The sequence below is a fragment of the Heteronotia binoei genome, chromosome 6 (genome assembly GCF_032191835.1).
Source record: "Heteronotia binoei isolate CCM8104 ecotype False Entrance Well chromosome 6, APGP_CSIRO_Hbin_v1, whole genome shotgun sequence".
Classification (NCBI taxonomy): Eukaryota; Metazoa; Chordata; class Lepidosauria; order Squamata; family Gekkonidae; genus Heteronotia; species Heteronotia binoei.
In genome coordinates, this window is record NC_083228.1 from 62,437,611 (window position 1) to 62,451,478 (window position 13,868).

Sequence of the window (13,868 nt, forward strand, 5' to 3'; positions counted from 1 at the left end):
ATTGGTTGTCTTGAATCATGCAGCAATAAAAAGATAAGCTCTAAAAACCATAGAATCAGGGATCAAAACACCACAACCTCTCTTCTTCAGGTATTATACTTTAACCTTTAAAGGATATACAGTTTAAAAATATTCAGTGAGCTTGTCTTTGAATGGTTGGATACATCAAAGTGACTGCTCAAGAAGCACCTTTATCTTTATTAGGACGCCTATTAAATAACAATAAAAATATGAATAGTTGGGAGAAGAAGATAAAAAGTGGAATGCTAAGCACGCGAAAAACAGCAGATGTCTAAAAGGAGCAACATGCTTCCATTTGCAACCTGCAACCAGCCACAACTGATTATTGGGGAACCCACCCCAATAACAGCACCAACATACTCTCCAGTTCCCACTATGAGCACGACAGGATATTTCATAATATCATTTCCATTACATCAGGCAGAGTTCATCTATTTAGATCATCAGTTTGGCTTGAAAGATATCCGTTTTCATTTTTTAAAATGTAACATTAAAGCATGCACCCTCCTCTTCACTTTCAGGAGTTGTATCATCTTTCTTTCTTCTGTCACTGACCAGGTCAGGCCAGATCAAAGACGCTTTTCCTGAAGTCTCCAGGAAATTTTCCCTAAAGACTCCAGAATTTTTTCCCTGAAGTTTTTTTGGCATCTTAAGTACTCCAAATCTCTATTCCCTGCTAGGCATCACCTTTCTAGCTGGAGGGGTGTGTGAGTATGAGGACCATCTCACTGTATCTGCCAGGCCTACCATTAGCCTATCTAAAGACTTGGTGAGTGAAGCTGGTGAGCAATTGACCCTGCCGCCCACTTGTACTCTGCCAAGAGGGAGCAAACTTTTTTTAAACTCAAGGTGAACATTTTGCTCCGTTCAAACCTCAAAGAAAAATAATTTCTCCACAGTCACAATGAAATTAATGTAAATCAGGATAAGGTCTGGAAAGTTCATTCCAGTTCATTCATCATTCATTCCAGTTCATTCAGATGAAAGTTCATTCATCGATGCCAAAAAATCATGACCAACTACTACACTGAGGGGCGGATTAATTCCTGTTTCACAACCATCTGATACCAATAGCAAGGTATACAATAACAGTTAATGCCAGAAAACTAGATTGTAGAGCAGGATACTCAGAGTATAACAGTTATGACACAAAATGAAAGGAAGGGAGGCAGGAGAAAAACTGAGCCTATTCCTGGGCTTCCTTTTCTAATGGACCAGGAAAGTTCTCAGTCCAGCACCAGGCAAAGGCAAGGCTAGGACTGTCAGGAGAACATCCTAGCCAGCATCTTGGCCCATAATATGGCAGCTTCACTCCTCCCTGTCTTAAGCTCCCATTTCCTTCTTACTCCCACCTTAAATACAAATAAATCTATTCTGAAAGCAGGACTATACTTCACTGAGAAGATGGGAGCCAAACTGACAGCCACTTTGGAGAGTATTTTATTTAAAGGCAGGATACAAACGTTTTGCTAAAAAAATAAAAAATAAAACAGAGCTGTACCTCTCCTGTCCTCTTCTCAAAGGCTAACAGTATTTTAGGAGGGAGGGGTAGACTGAGGAAATACTTTGGTGTGTTTGTGTGCGTGTGGTGTAGGATTGAACCCCCTCTATTTCTCAGATCAGCTTAACATTCCCTGCAGCATCTTTGAAGTAGAAAACCCCTTGATCCACTACATTCTATCTTGCTCAGTCCATTGACTATATGGTCCAGTAGTTAAAGTATTGTCCTGAGGGACCTTGGGCCAATCACTTTCTCTTTCTCAGCCAAACTTAGCTCCCGTAATTATTGTGAACATATGAACAAGGGGAAAACCATGCTCAGCATTCTGAGATTCTGGGAGCTTGAGTAGACTAAAAAGGCACTAAATAGACAGAGGAAGTAAGAATGTCTTTCCACTTGCTCTAAAGAAAATAAATGACAGATGGACTGAACATTGCAGCTGTTTGGCTCCTGCTCAGATAAACCATAATGGAGGCCAACTCCTCAGGCAGCCATTCTATTTTCAACCTTCAGCTGAGTTAACAGCCACACTCAGGCTTTAGTCATTAAAGGACATGACCAGCATGTTGAACCCCAGTTTGACTTTGACTTTCCATTAAGATTACCAACAGGCCGGAAGAAAAATGTTGTGCCCCCTTCGAAGAGACTTAACATGGGGAAATGTGAAAATAAAGTTTTTCATGGTATGGAGGTTAATAACTAGGGCTTTTTTTTTTTTAGCAGGAACTCACAGGAATGCAGTTCTGGCTGGCTTGGCGTCAGGGGGTGTGGCCTAATATGCAAATAATTTTCTGCTGGGCTTTTTCTGCAAAAAGCCCTGTGCAAAACAAGGGTGACATCAGGAGGTGTGGCCTAATATGCAAATGAGTTCCTGCTGGGCTTTTTAAACCCATAAAGCCCTGTTAATAACATCCCACTAAAGTACATTTTACTAGTTCTCCGGATCAGCATTGGTTTCTGTAACCTTTGAGGCAGTTTTGCTATAGGAGCAGGATTCACAGCAAATTATGTCCTAGCCCCTAATTTTATTTGAAGCATGAGACCACATTAATTGTGGGAAAGCAGAATATCTAATCTGTTGTGGGAAGCTAGGCATTTTGTCCTGTTGCTCCCTCTTGCTTTCAGCCTTTTTACTGTCGGTGACCCTCACCCTCCCTGGGGGTAGCACAGTGTTAGATGGTTGCTATAAAAGGCTGAGCAGGAATTGCAGGTGGGGAGGGATCCTGGAAATTGGCTATGCCAAGAGCCTTTTTTTTTGCCTGTTCTGTATTGTTTCTTTGGGGTGGTTTTCTCCCCATTAGAAGAAGACAGAAGATGATGATATTGGATTTATATCCCGCCCTCCACTCTGAAGAGTCTCAGAGCGGCTCACAATCCCCTTTACCTTCCTCCCCCACAACAGACACCCTGTGAGGTGGGTGGGGCTGGAGAGGGCTCTCACAGCAGCTGCCCTTTCAAGGACAACCTCTGCCAGAGTTATGGCTGACCCAAGGCCATTCCAGCAGGTGTAAGTGGAGGAGTGGGGAATCAAACCCGGTTCTCCCAGATACGAGTCACACTTAACCACTACACCAAACTGGCTCTCACTAGATATTCTTGGTTGTTATAAATGGTTAGGCCAGAAATAGTTGTTGTTTATTAGATTTAATTAATTGAACTGAACCCCACTGAACAAAATGAGACTGACTTCCAAGTAGGTCTGTTTAGGATTGCTTTCTCAGAGATTGCCTTGTACCTTTACCAAAGTGAGGAACCATCTTACCACACTGCAGCAAAGTCATGAGGTTACAATTAAAAATTAAGGGCACAATTAAAAAGTAAAGAATGCATAAACTGACCATATATCCTTTGGCAAACTGGGACAATTCTCCCAATATTTTATTACAGGTTTATAACCAGTCTGGTAAAAATGCCTGGATAATGAAATCAGAATATCCGGACTTGTTGTCACAGATCTTATTGATCCACAGTTTAGTTAACCAGTTGAGGCTTTCTAAACTCCTAGTTCATTGTCAGATAATTCTAACACTTGATATAATTTCCATGCAGTTTAAGGTAAAGTGGCAAGCTTCAGCATCCTAGAACAAACTCAAGACAGGAATACCACACCAAGAAGATTTCTAGGGATAACTTTAAATCTACAATAAATAAAATATGACAGGGGTGCCAACGATACCTCTCCAGATTTTTTTTGCCTACAACTCCCATCAGCCCCAGCCATTGGTCATGCTGACTGGGGCTGATGGAAGTTGTAGGCAAAAAACATCTGGAGAGCTACTGTTGGCCACCCCTGAAATATGATTTTACTTAATTCTTACTGGTAAATTGGGAGATGCTAAGCAGGCTTACAGTGCCATACAATGCCATTATACCCTTGGGCTTCAATAGATTTTGGAAGGGTATAACTTTGATTGGGATTACACCATTTCCTTTATTACCGCCAGTCCTATAGAAGGATTACTACATTTTAAGCAAAAGATATTTCTAGGCAACCAACAGGCATGGTCATTAAAGGTGGCTAGAGATAAACAGACTTTTTTTCTACATAAATGGAGGCTCAATATTAAGCATCTATGCTGTTTTACAACTAACCTTTGATGAGATAATTTATTCATTTGGATCTCATCAGATATGTAGCCATGGCAATGGAAGATATGTGGCTACATGAGCTTTTCAAAATGTCTTCAAGCTGTGGCAAAGTCTTAATATGCAAATTCAAGGATGCAAGGATATTTATGTAAATTTAAAACTAGTTCACATTGCTCCAGGTTGCATCATTGAAACGGATGCAATGCAAGTTCAAAATCAGACACAAACCATCCCACTAAAATTGATCACGAGAGGGAGAAAATGAGAACTCTGCATCAGCACAGAAGGTGGTACATACAGTGTGTACACTTGCGTTGGCAAATAGATGGCTTGCACAGTGAACATAAGAACATAAGAGAAGCCATGTTAGATCAGGCCAATGGCCCATCCAGTCCAACACTCTGTGTCACACAGTGGCAAAAAAAATTATATATATATATATATATACACACACACACACACACAGTGTGTTCTGATAGTCCCAATGTTGGGCTTTGCAAGTGTCATACTTCAGTCATGAAAGAGTTAAATTGTTGTTTATGTATGCTGATGTTAGCTGGTTATCTTAGAACCAATTAGCTGTAGAATTATAAAGTGTAAAACTTTCCTGCCAGATAAGAGAGTTATTATTCCTGATTAGAAGAATTTGGGAATGACTATTGGGTGATAAATATACTGGGGATGCTACATGCAGTTTGTCATGTGCACAGGAGATGGAGTTTTGGAGGTTAAACTTTCTCTTCTTTGTTCTCTCACTCAGGCTGTGAAGAAGACATGATGGAGTTAGAACTAGGAAAGATCAGGACATTTATTTTCCTTCATGTAACTCTTCCTAATTTTCTTTATTTAGTAAAAGTTTTAATTAGAAGCTAATCATACACGTCTATGCCTGCTTTATTTTTTATTGCGCAACATTAATCCGTTAAGCATATTCAACACCCAGTCAATGTTTAGAAGTGGGAAAGGCCAGTACACCCTTGAGTTCTAATTCTAGCTTTCCTTCAGAAATATACAAGAATTTTATTTAGGCTATGCTTATAGCATTTTATTTTTAAAAATTATTGCTATTATACATTCATTATTATTTCTTGAATTACTATTATTGTTTTCACTGTAAGTTACCTATAACCAGTATTGTTTGACAAACACATTTTTAATTATACTTTTAGCATCTTCATGCCCTGTTTGAGAAATCTTATAGCACAATACATAGCTAATTCTTATATTCCTGTGGGTATAGTTAACAGCTATATTTAAGTTACATAGGCTAATAAATGCAAATTAGTAACGCTATGGAAGCCACAGAACTTTCAAGGTGTTAGGAAGGGATAATAAGGTATGCACAATTTCCTTTTATTGTCATCAAATTCATTGTCAAGGTTGCAATTGTACCTGAGCAATTTTTATTTCTCTGTAGGTTTGGTCAGCTCCTTTTTCAAGAGAAAGATTTATGATTCCCTTCTCCTCCAGCAGCTCTGTCACTATTAAAAGCAATGTGTTTACTGTACAGTCAGCTTTTCCTAAAAATAATTGGATGTATGCTTCTTCTGGGGGCACTAGAGACAGATCAGCATCTGCAACAATCTCTACCTGTGACAACCTGGGTTCTGCACTCAAAGCAAAGCCTCAGACAATATATGCCTCACTGTCTGAGACAGCGATCAGCTTGGATTTTCCTCAATAGAGACACAACGTCATTGGAAGAAGACTCATTATAGGAAATGACAAATGGCGTATAATGACATAGCGTTCTTGCTATATTATACAAGGAGAATTTTTTGTCGTTGTTAGTGTACATTCTGGTTTAATGGCATTGGGTGAAACCTCCCAAATAAATGGTTAAAAATAATAGTTTTTCTTAAGCAACTAATTGTTTGATCAGTGTGCTTACCATACTATTGCAGTGAAAATATGGGTTGGAGCTCAACAGTTTTTAAGCTGGTAAAAAAAAGAAGGGTTTCCTTCACCCACCTCAACAAGATAAACTGGTGATCATTGAACTGACTTGTACAAAAGCCATGTGGAATAAAGGCTGTAATAAGGAGGTGGACTGGCTGAGTTTTGAGTGAATGAGTTGGCCAGATCAAACAATATAGTTTGAATTTATGGGTCATCGCCATGGAATTCCCTCTGCTATATTGCTCATTTGGCACTATCTCTGAGAACCTTCCATATGCAGGCAAATAATTCTTTGTCCATTTGTGTAAGGCTAGCCCAAATGGTGATAAATGAACCCTGTTGCTAAGGGAATTCCATCATTACCAATCTATAAATATAAACCATTGGACTCTAACTTTGTTCTATAATTTTATTGAAATGGTGTGATGTACATCTCTTGTTGAGAAAACAATTAACTGCCAGAGGAAAAAAGATGTTTGATCTGATGCAGTTAAACAATTTTCCTGATATAAATTGCTAACTTATATGATATCTGCTTTAATTTCTTTTGGTCACCTTTTGTATATTTCAACAGTTTTAAATAGTATTTTTAGATTATTGTAGATTGAATGTGGTATAACTGTGATGTATTTTGATTTGGTTTTGTGTGCTGCTTTGGCGATCACATAGATAAAAATTCAAGGTATAAATACTTTAATACATACATATATTAAAAATTAGTTCCTTATACTGACCCTTTAGAACACAGTCTAACAGACTATTAAGTATGTTTAAAAGCATGCTAAATTCTCAATTTTGAGTGAAGCCTTGCTCTAGTGAATATGCCTGGAGCAACATCATTAACACATTTATATTTTAGGCAGAACTGTTTCCCCCAGTCTGTCTTCTGAATAATATGATATGGGGATAAGGGATGCAGATGGGAAGGCACATCAACATCTGCCAGTGATAAGAAGCACCTAAGTCTGTAAACAACACCTGTCCACATTTTAACACTTGTCAGAAATGTACTATAAATGCCTTCATATGGTTTGCTACTCCACATGACAGTAATTGTAACCTTACAGTGATCTTCCAAAAAAAGAAATGAAAGGGGGTAAGGTGGAGCTATATGAGGAAGAAGCAAAGAATCACCAATCACAGAACTTCCCAAGATCCTATTGTCTCCAAGGCCTTATGCCACAATACTACACTTTGGATTTGCATTCCTGGATGAATAGTTTGCTAAATAAATCTACAAATGTAGAAGCGCTGTTACCAGTTCTCATTGGATGAAAACAAGACTCACATCCCATTGATACACATGGCAAAACCCCCTATACTACCAAGTCAGTTTTAAAATTTATTCAGAATTTATTTATATTAAATCTCTACATTCTGGATGGAGACCACCAACCTTTTGCTCTTAGGAGTACTTATATCTGAATAGTTCCTCTGGATCCAATAGGGCTTTCCTGTGAGAGTTAGTGCTTTGCAACATGCATAAAATGCTTTGAAATCTAGACCAGAAATATTACATCTGGGATGGAGATATTGCAGGCTGTCTATTGTACTTCCAGCAGACAAGTAAAAGGCTTGTCGTTTGGAACACATGTCAGAAAGATGACATGTTTTCATCACTCCCCAGAATTAGTTATAGGTCTCTGAATGCATTAACTGACTGAAGGAAAACTATCAGGCAGGTTCTGAATCACAGTGTCAATTGGCAAGTGCAAGTGGCAAGGTAATTTTAGCAAGCACACAGCCTAGATACCATCATTTAAAACTCACACCAATTTCTTTCCCAGTAGAATGAAAGGAATGAAAATTTCCCCATTAAGGCTGAAACTATCATTGGATAAAGTCAGGAGGGAGAAGTATCTTGAAACACAAATTCACATCAACTTCTTCGGATCTTATTTTGCAAATACCTATTAGTGCTGGAAGACATACATTCAACAGACTTAATTATAAATTATTATAGGATTATTATGTTATTTGATGGGTGTCCCAATAAATTACAGTATCACTTGTATTCCACATACAGCCCCCAAATTATGGCTACAATGCATGGTTAGGGATTATGTTGGTAGTTGGTACAGTCCTTTTATAAACAGTTGCTGTCTTGCACAAATCACATTTATTTGACTGCAGTAAATGTAGCACCTGCCAGAACATGCTCTTAACTTTGGCCTTCAATCTGCCCAGCATACACCTGCCTGACTAGTGATTTTGTGCTATGTACATCTGATAACCCCATTAGGAACCCTGCAGAATGTCACCTGGATGGTGAAATTAATTTAAAGAACATAGTGTAGGTTTTCTGCTTAGTGACCACATTCATTAAGTTTTTCCATATTACTGACTACACAAAGGTATAGATTCCACCTAGAAGTTCTGCAAATAGAGGGGGTGATTTTTACTGATTCTACAAACACACCCCAGAACTGCACCTCTCCGTGAACTACTCCCAGGGGTTCACCATCCTCCAGGAGTAGCATTTAAGGGGCATTTGGGGCTGCTGCAAGAGGAGGCAGTGAGAAGTTGCATCCTCTAGCTAGAAGACCTTCCATCCATGGAAATTTTATGTGGGATCCAAGGCATGATATCAGCTTTAGCAGTCACAGAAAGGTTCATGAACTTTCATTCATATCAACAGATATAACAGCAAGAGATAGTTTGGTGTAGTGGTTAAGTGCATGAATTCCTGTGTGGGAGAACAAGGCTTGATTCCCCACTCCTTCACATGCACGTGATATGACCTTGAGTCAGTCACAAGTTCTTGCAGAGCTGTTCCTCTCAAGGGCAGTTTCTGTCACAGCTCTCTCAGCTCCACCTACCTCAAAGGGTGTCTGTTGTGGGGAGGAGAAGGGAAAAGAGATTGTAAGCCACTCTGAGACTCCTTCAGGTAGTGAAGAGCGGGGTATTAATACAACTTCTTCTTCTATCAATTAACAAAACATGATGCTGACTGTTCACTTGCTTCCTGTTCTTTAGTATCTACCTACATATATCAATTAAGGAACAACAGTCCTTTGATGTGCAAAAAAATTCCTTCATTTTTAAAATTCCCCGGAAGGCCTTTTGTCTTTGCTTTTTTAGAACATACTCTTCTCCCCAAGTTATCTTCTCTTCTCCCCTACTTTTACCTAGAATCCCATCAGATACCGCCATATTTGTTTGTTTATTATCTACTTCATTTATAACCCCATATTTTTCTCCAATGGGGATCTTAGGTAGCTTATATAATCCTCCTGTCTTCCATTTTATCATCCTAATAGCCCTGTGGGGTAGGGTAGGCTGAGAGTGTGTGACTGGCCCAAGGTCACTCAGCAAGCTTCCAATGCCAATGTGGTTCTCTAGATCCTCATCTGACACTAACCACTACACTATATTGGCTCTCCGTAATCATGTGAATGCTGCTGCTAGAGTTGATGCTACAGACTGTTCTTTGAAAGAAAGGAACTATTTTGGAAGGAACATTCCAAGTTCCAAAGAAAAAAAGAAATTGAGATGCATGAACCAGAATCTCAGACAACACTGCAGTAGTTTCAGGTAGTAAGTGCCCATTATATTCTAAATTTCCCTCCCTCTCTCTTTAGAAATTACTTCATATATTTCATTTTAGGGTTCTCTCCTTTCAAAAATGAAACAGAGCAGTATGAAATTGGATCCCCCCCTTCAAAAAAAGCTGTATTAGGCTGCTTTCCTCAGATTTGGAGGTAACATTTAAGTCATCCTGCTAGAAGCTGGATTTCAGTCATTTCTCAGAACAAAACCAGACTCTGGGCTTTTGCCCAAGAAGACGCTAGAAGACCATGGAGACATGTTGATTATTACTGCAGTGCCATGGGTGTCTACTACATTTCAAATGAAAGGTAAGAATTACATCTTTTAAGGCTGTTCACTTGATTTCTGCTCTTGAGCATCCCCCTGCATATACCAATTAAGGAATAATTTTCATCTGAAGTGTAAAAGACAAAAAGACAAAGCTCCATATGAAATGTTTATCAAATACTAAGCTTTCGGTATGAAGACATTTTCTACCCTTTAAAGGCATGGTATCTGTACATTTGCTTATCATCAATTAGCTCAGTTTAGGGGATGTAGTTATCAGGGCTGGATCTAGGGGGGCAGAGGGGGGTGCTTGCCCTGGGCGTCGACAGAGGGGGGCACCAAATTGGGTATGGAGCCCATTGTATTCTATGGGACCATAAAATAGAATGGCCCATAAGGGGGCACTATTTTTTAATTTTTGCCCCCCCCCCTCAAAAAACATGTAGATCTGGTCCTGGCAGTTGGCATAGTGTGACCCCCAGCACTGGCGTCAGCAGAGACTGGAATGGTGGCCTTAATTCCATGGCTTCTGTCCTGGAAAGCCTGCCCACTAAAGCCCAGATGAATGGCTTTAGTCCATGCTAAATTCTGACACTGAAAACATGTTCTTGAGTTCAAGTCTTAGATTTTATTTTCCTGCTTTATGAAGATATTACGGTGGGCTATAGCTTTATGTTATACTAGCAGTAAAGCCCATTGTAGGAAGAAATACAATGGGCCCAATAAATAATATTCGGGAGGGGGGTGATAAATGTGTAGGTGGCAGGAAGGAAGGAAGATAGACAAACAGAATGAAAGAGAGAGAGAGAATGGTAGGGAAAAGATGGGGAGAAAAGAGTGAAAAGCCCTTTCTCCATTCAGCTTTGCTCCAGATCTACTGAGCACTGAATCCACCTGCTACAAACTCAAAATGCTTCTACATTTAAAACTATGCACCTCACCTTTTACGAAGTTTTAATTCTATATTTGAAAAGAAGGCAGGCCCAGGCAAGAATTCCTGCCCCCCCCCCGTGTGGCAGTGCACACATTGCTGCCGTGTGCTGCTTCTTTCACCTGCCTGAGACCCAGGCAGCTGAAGGGGCACCTCTTCACCACTTGGAGCCTGCCTTCCTTCGCCACCACCTCTTTCACCTGCCTGGCACCTGTCCTGTGCCCAACTGCACCTGCCCTGCCGCCACACCCCTGCCCACAGGGAGAACAGGCACAGCAGTGTGGAAGGAGGGGTGGACAGGCTCTGGTTGAGCAAGGCCCGCGCAGCACACTCTCGGAGGCGCAGAGCACCTCTGAGAACGCACTGTGGAAGTGTTCTCCTCCGAGTCATGCCGGGCAGATGCCCCACCTGGCTGCGTTCACCTTGAAGGCAAGGGAAGCCCAGCTCAAACAAGCTGCACCAACGCCCCACCCAGCTGTCTTCTCCTCTGAGCTGGGCTTTCCTTGTGAGGGAAGCCCTGCTTGAAGGAGAGCACATGTCAACGCAGTTCTGAGCAGCGCACCTAGTGACTTCCTGAATCAGTGCTCTCACAAGTGAATGATGGATGGTGCTTTGGGGAGGAGTTTTAAAACTCGGAAGGAAAATTCTACAATTACTGTTTTTAACTCTTTTCTGTCAGAGTTTGCTTCCATGTATATAGTTATTAAATGATGTTCAATGTTACTTAAGCAGGTATGTGTGCCATGATATTAGTTCACACTGAATTCAACCACAGACTGTGCTGTAAGCGAAGAGGTGGAATACTGCCACATAAGGAGGATTTTATGGCATATTTATAAATATAAATGCGTCACAGTAAGGGCAGGGGGAGAGTACTGGGCAAGTGCAGCTTTAGCTGGCAGTGGTAGTTGGAGGTGGCAAAACGGTGGCAGCATTGTTTGGGGGCAGCGAGATGGACTGAGGAAAGACAGTAGTAATCAATAAGACTCCAGGAGAATCTCTCAGCAGACAACTGTCTTCGTCAGAGTCTGACTGATGGGGTTCTGGCCTGACAGGGCCGGCAGTAGGCGGGTCACAGTGAGACTACCCAATGACAGGGGGGAGTGGTGACAGACAGAGTGCAAGGCCACTCCTGTGGTAGCCACAACTTCCAATAAAAATTGAGGAGCAAGCCACCCATAAGGCTTTTATTATTTCTACGATTAGTTGCACAGTCATGCGTAACTCACAGGCCTACATGAAGTAGCCCAAAGAATGAGGATGACTAGGTTGCTTTCCTTCAGTTGACTTTGCATCCAACTCCTGTTTTCTAGACATCCCATAGTATTCAATTTCTTCCTACTGCAGCATAGAATAATAGCATCTCTGTCTTCTGGAGGGTAGAAAAAGCTGCATGGTTACAGAATACAGTGTCTCCACTGTGTTACTTCATAAGCAGCAGCAGGACACATGATTATGAAGAAACAAAAACAATACAATGTACTGCAGCTAGAAGAATAAAATTAGTCATTGGTTATTTTAAGCAAATTGGTTATTTTAAGTCACACTACAAACATGCACAGTGTGAATCAAATGCAATGCTAACATTTGCATGACATCTACTTGATTTTTTTCTTTGCTTCCAAAACAACATACTTCCTTTGTTCTTTTCCCCTTGTAAGTCATGGCTACCAAAGTAGCATTTCATTAGAACCAGGGCTACAATTACATCAACACCTTACCAAGGATTTTTTTGCCACAGGTGCAGCATAATCTACTTGGCTTTCCCTTCTTCCATGGTCTAGGAATAGTAAGAAAAGGTGGAGGGAGACAGAGAGATTGGAGACCATGCTCAGACTACATGGTGTGCAGTGCATTTAATAGAAGTAGATGACTGCATTGTCAACTTATTTATTTACTTCATTTATACCCAATCTTCCTCCTCAATGGGAACCCAAAGCAGCCTACACCATTTCCCCCTTCTCCATTTTATCCTCATAACAACCCTGTGAGCTGAGAGTGTGGGACTGGCCCAAGGTTCCATGGCAGAGTGAGAATTCAAACCTGGGTCTCCAAGGCCCTAGTCCAGCACTCTTAACCCCTGCATCATGCTGGCTCTCATTGTACTACTCTGATTGTACTATAGGGGGTGGAAGAGAGGGAAGGAATGACCATAGGTATACCTACCCCACTCTAGGATTGCAAGTTTTGTGATAGAAAATGCCTGGAGATTTTGGGGGCGAATCCAAGAAAGGGAGGAGTTTGGGGAGGGGAGGTGCCTCAGCATGGTACAATGCTATAAAGTCCATTCTTCAAAGCAGCCATTTTCTCCATCTTCTCTGCCAGTTGGAGATCAGTTGTAAAATCGAAAGATCTCCAGGCCCCATCAAACAGTTTGTCAGTTAACATCACACCTGACAAAACACTAATTGTTGGCATAGTAGGTAAACTTACTATGCAAAAGTATAGGATATTCAACCTTCAGAGTGACAGAAATACAAAGTGCTGTTGCGGCACATACTGTAATAGTATATACACATGAAAAATGATAAACATTCTCAAACATAGCTCATCAGCATTGTAGTAACCCTCAATATGGACATTTTCTATCCTCAGAGCATTATTTTACACAGGGGTCAATTTGTAGAAAAATAGGTGGTAGAGCTCATCCAGGGATTGTTATGCAGCTGCACCTACTATTCAATGGACAAAGAGGTGGAACTTTCAGAAGGAGGAGGTGGAACTCTCAGAAAGGTTCAGGAGCTGTGCTCCTGTGAGCTCCCACTGAATCCGAGGCCTGATTTTACATATACAGATTTGGACTGAGGTGGCAACATGATTCTGCACATTGTTTTAGTGAAGCTGGAATGACTGAAATATATTTGGCCTTTTTATTAAGGAAAAATAGTGATAGCCTGATATTATCATTTTCCAAAATGCTCACATAATGGGACTTTTAAGATTTTTTTTGTGCTGGGACAAAAGGGAGATGCAGCTTATTCATGCTTCATACATATTCTCAAGTACTTAGCCTTTAGGGATTTGCATTTCCTCTTCTATGTTTCTTGGAAAGCAATAATCTTTATGCTGCGTATCATCCATTTGCTTGGGACAGATGTTAAGCTGACAGGC

General features: G+C 40.6%; 1 long non-coding RNA gene across 1 annotated transcript in view; it reads left to right on the forward strand.

The window, feature by feature from the left end:
- The window catches only part of LOC132573798 (uncharacterized), a 39,405-nt gene extending 33,445 nt beyond the window's left edge, over positions 1–5,960 (forward strand). The window contains exon 3 of the long non-coding RNA XR_009555563.1: positions 5,529–5,960. This is a non-coding gene — a long non-coding RNA (uncharacterized LOC132573798). The remainder of the gene's footprint in view (positions 1–5,528) is intronic.
- Positions 5,961–13,868: the final 7,908 nt, after the last annotated feature.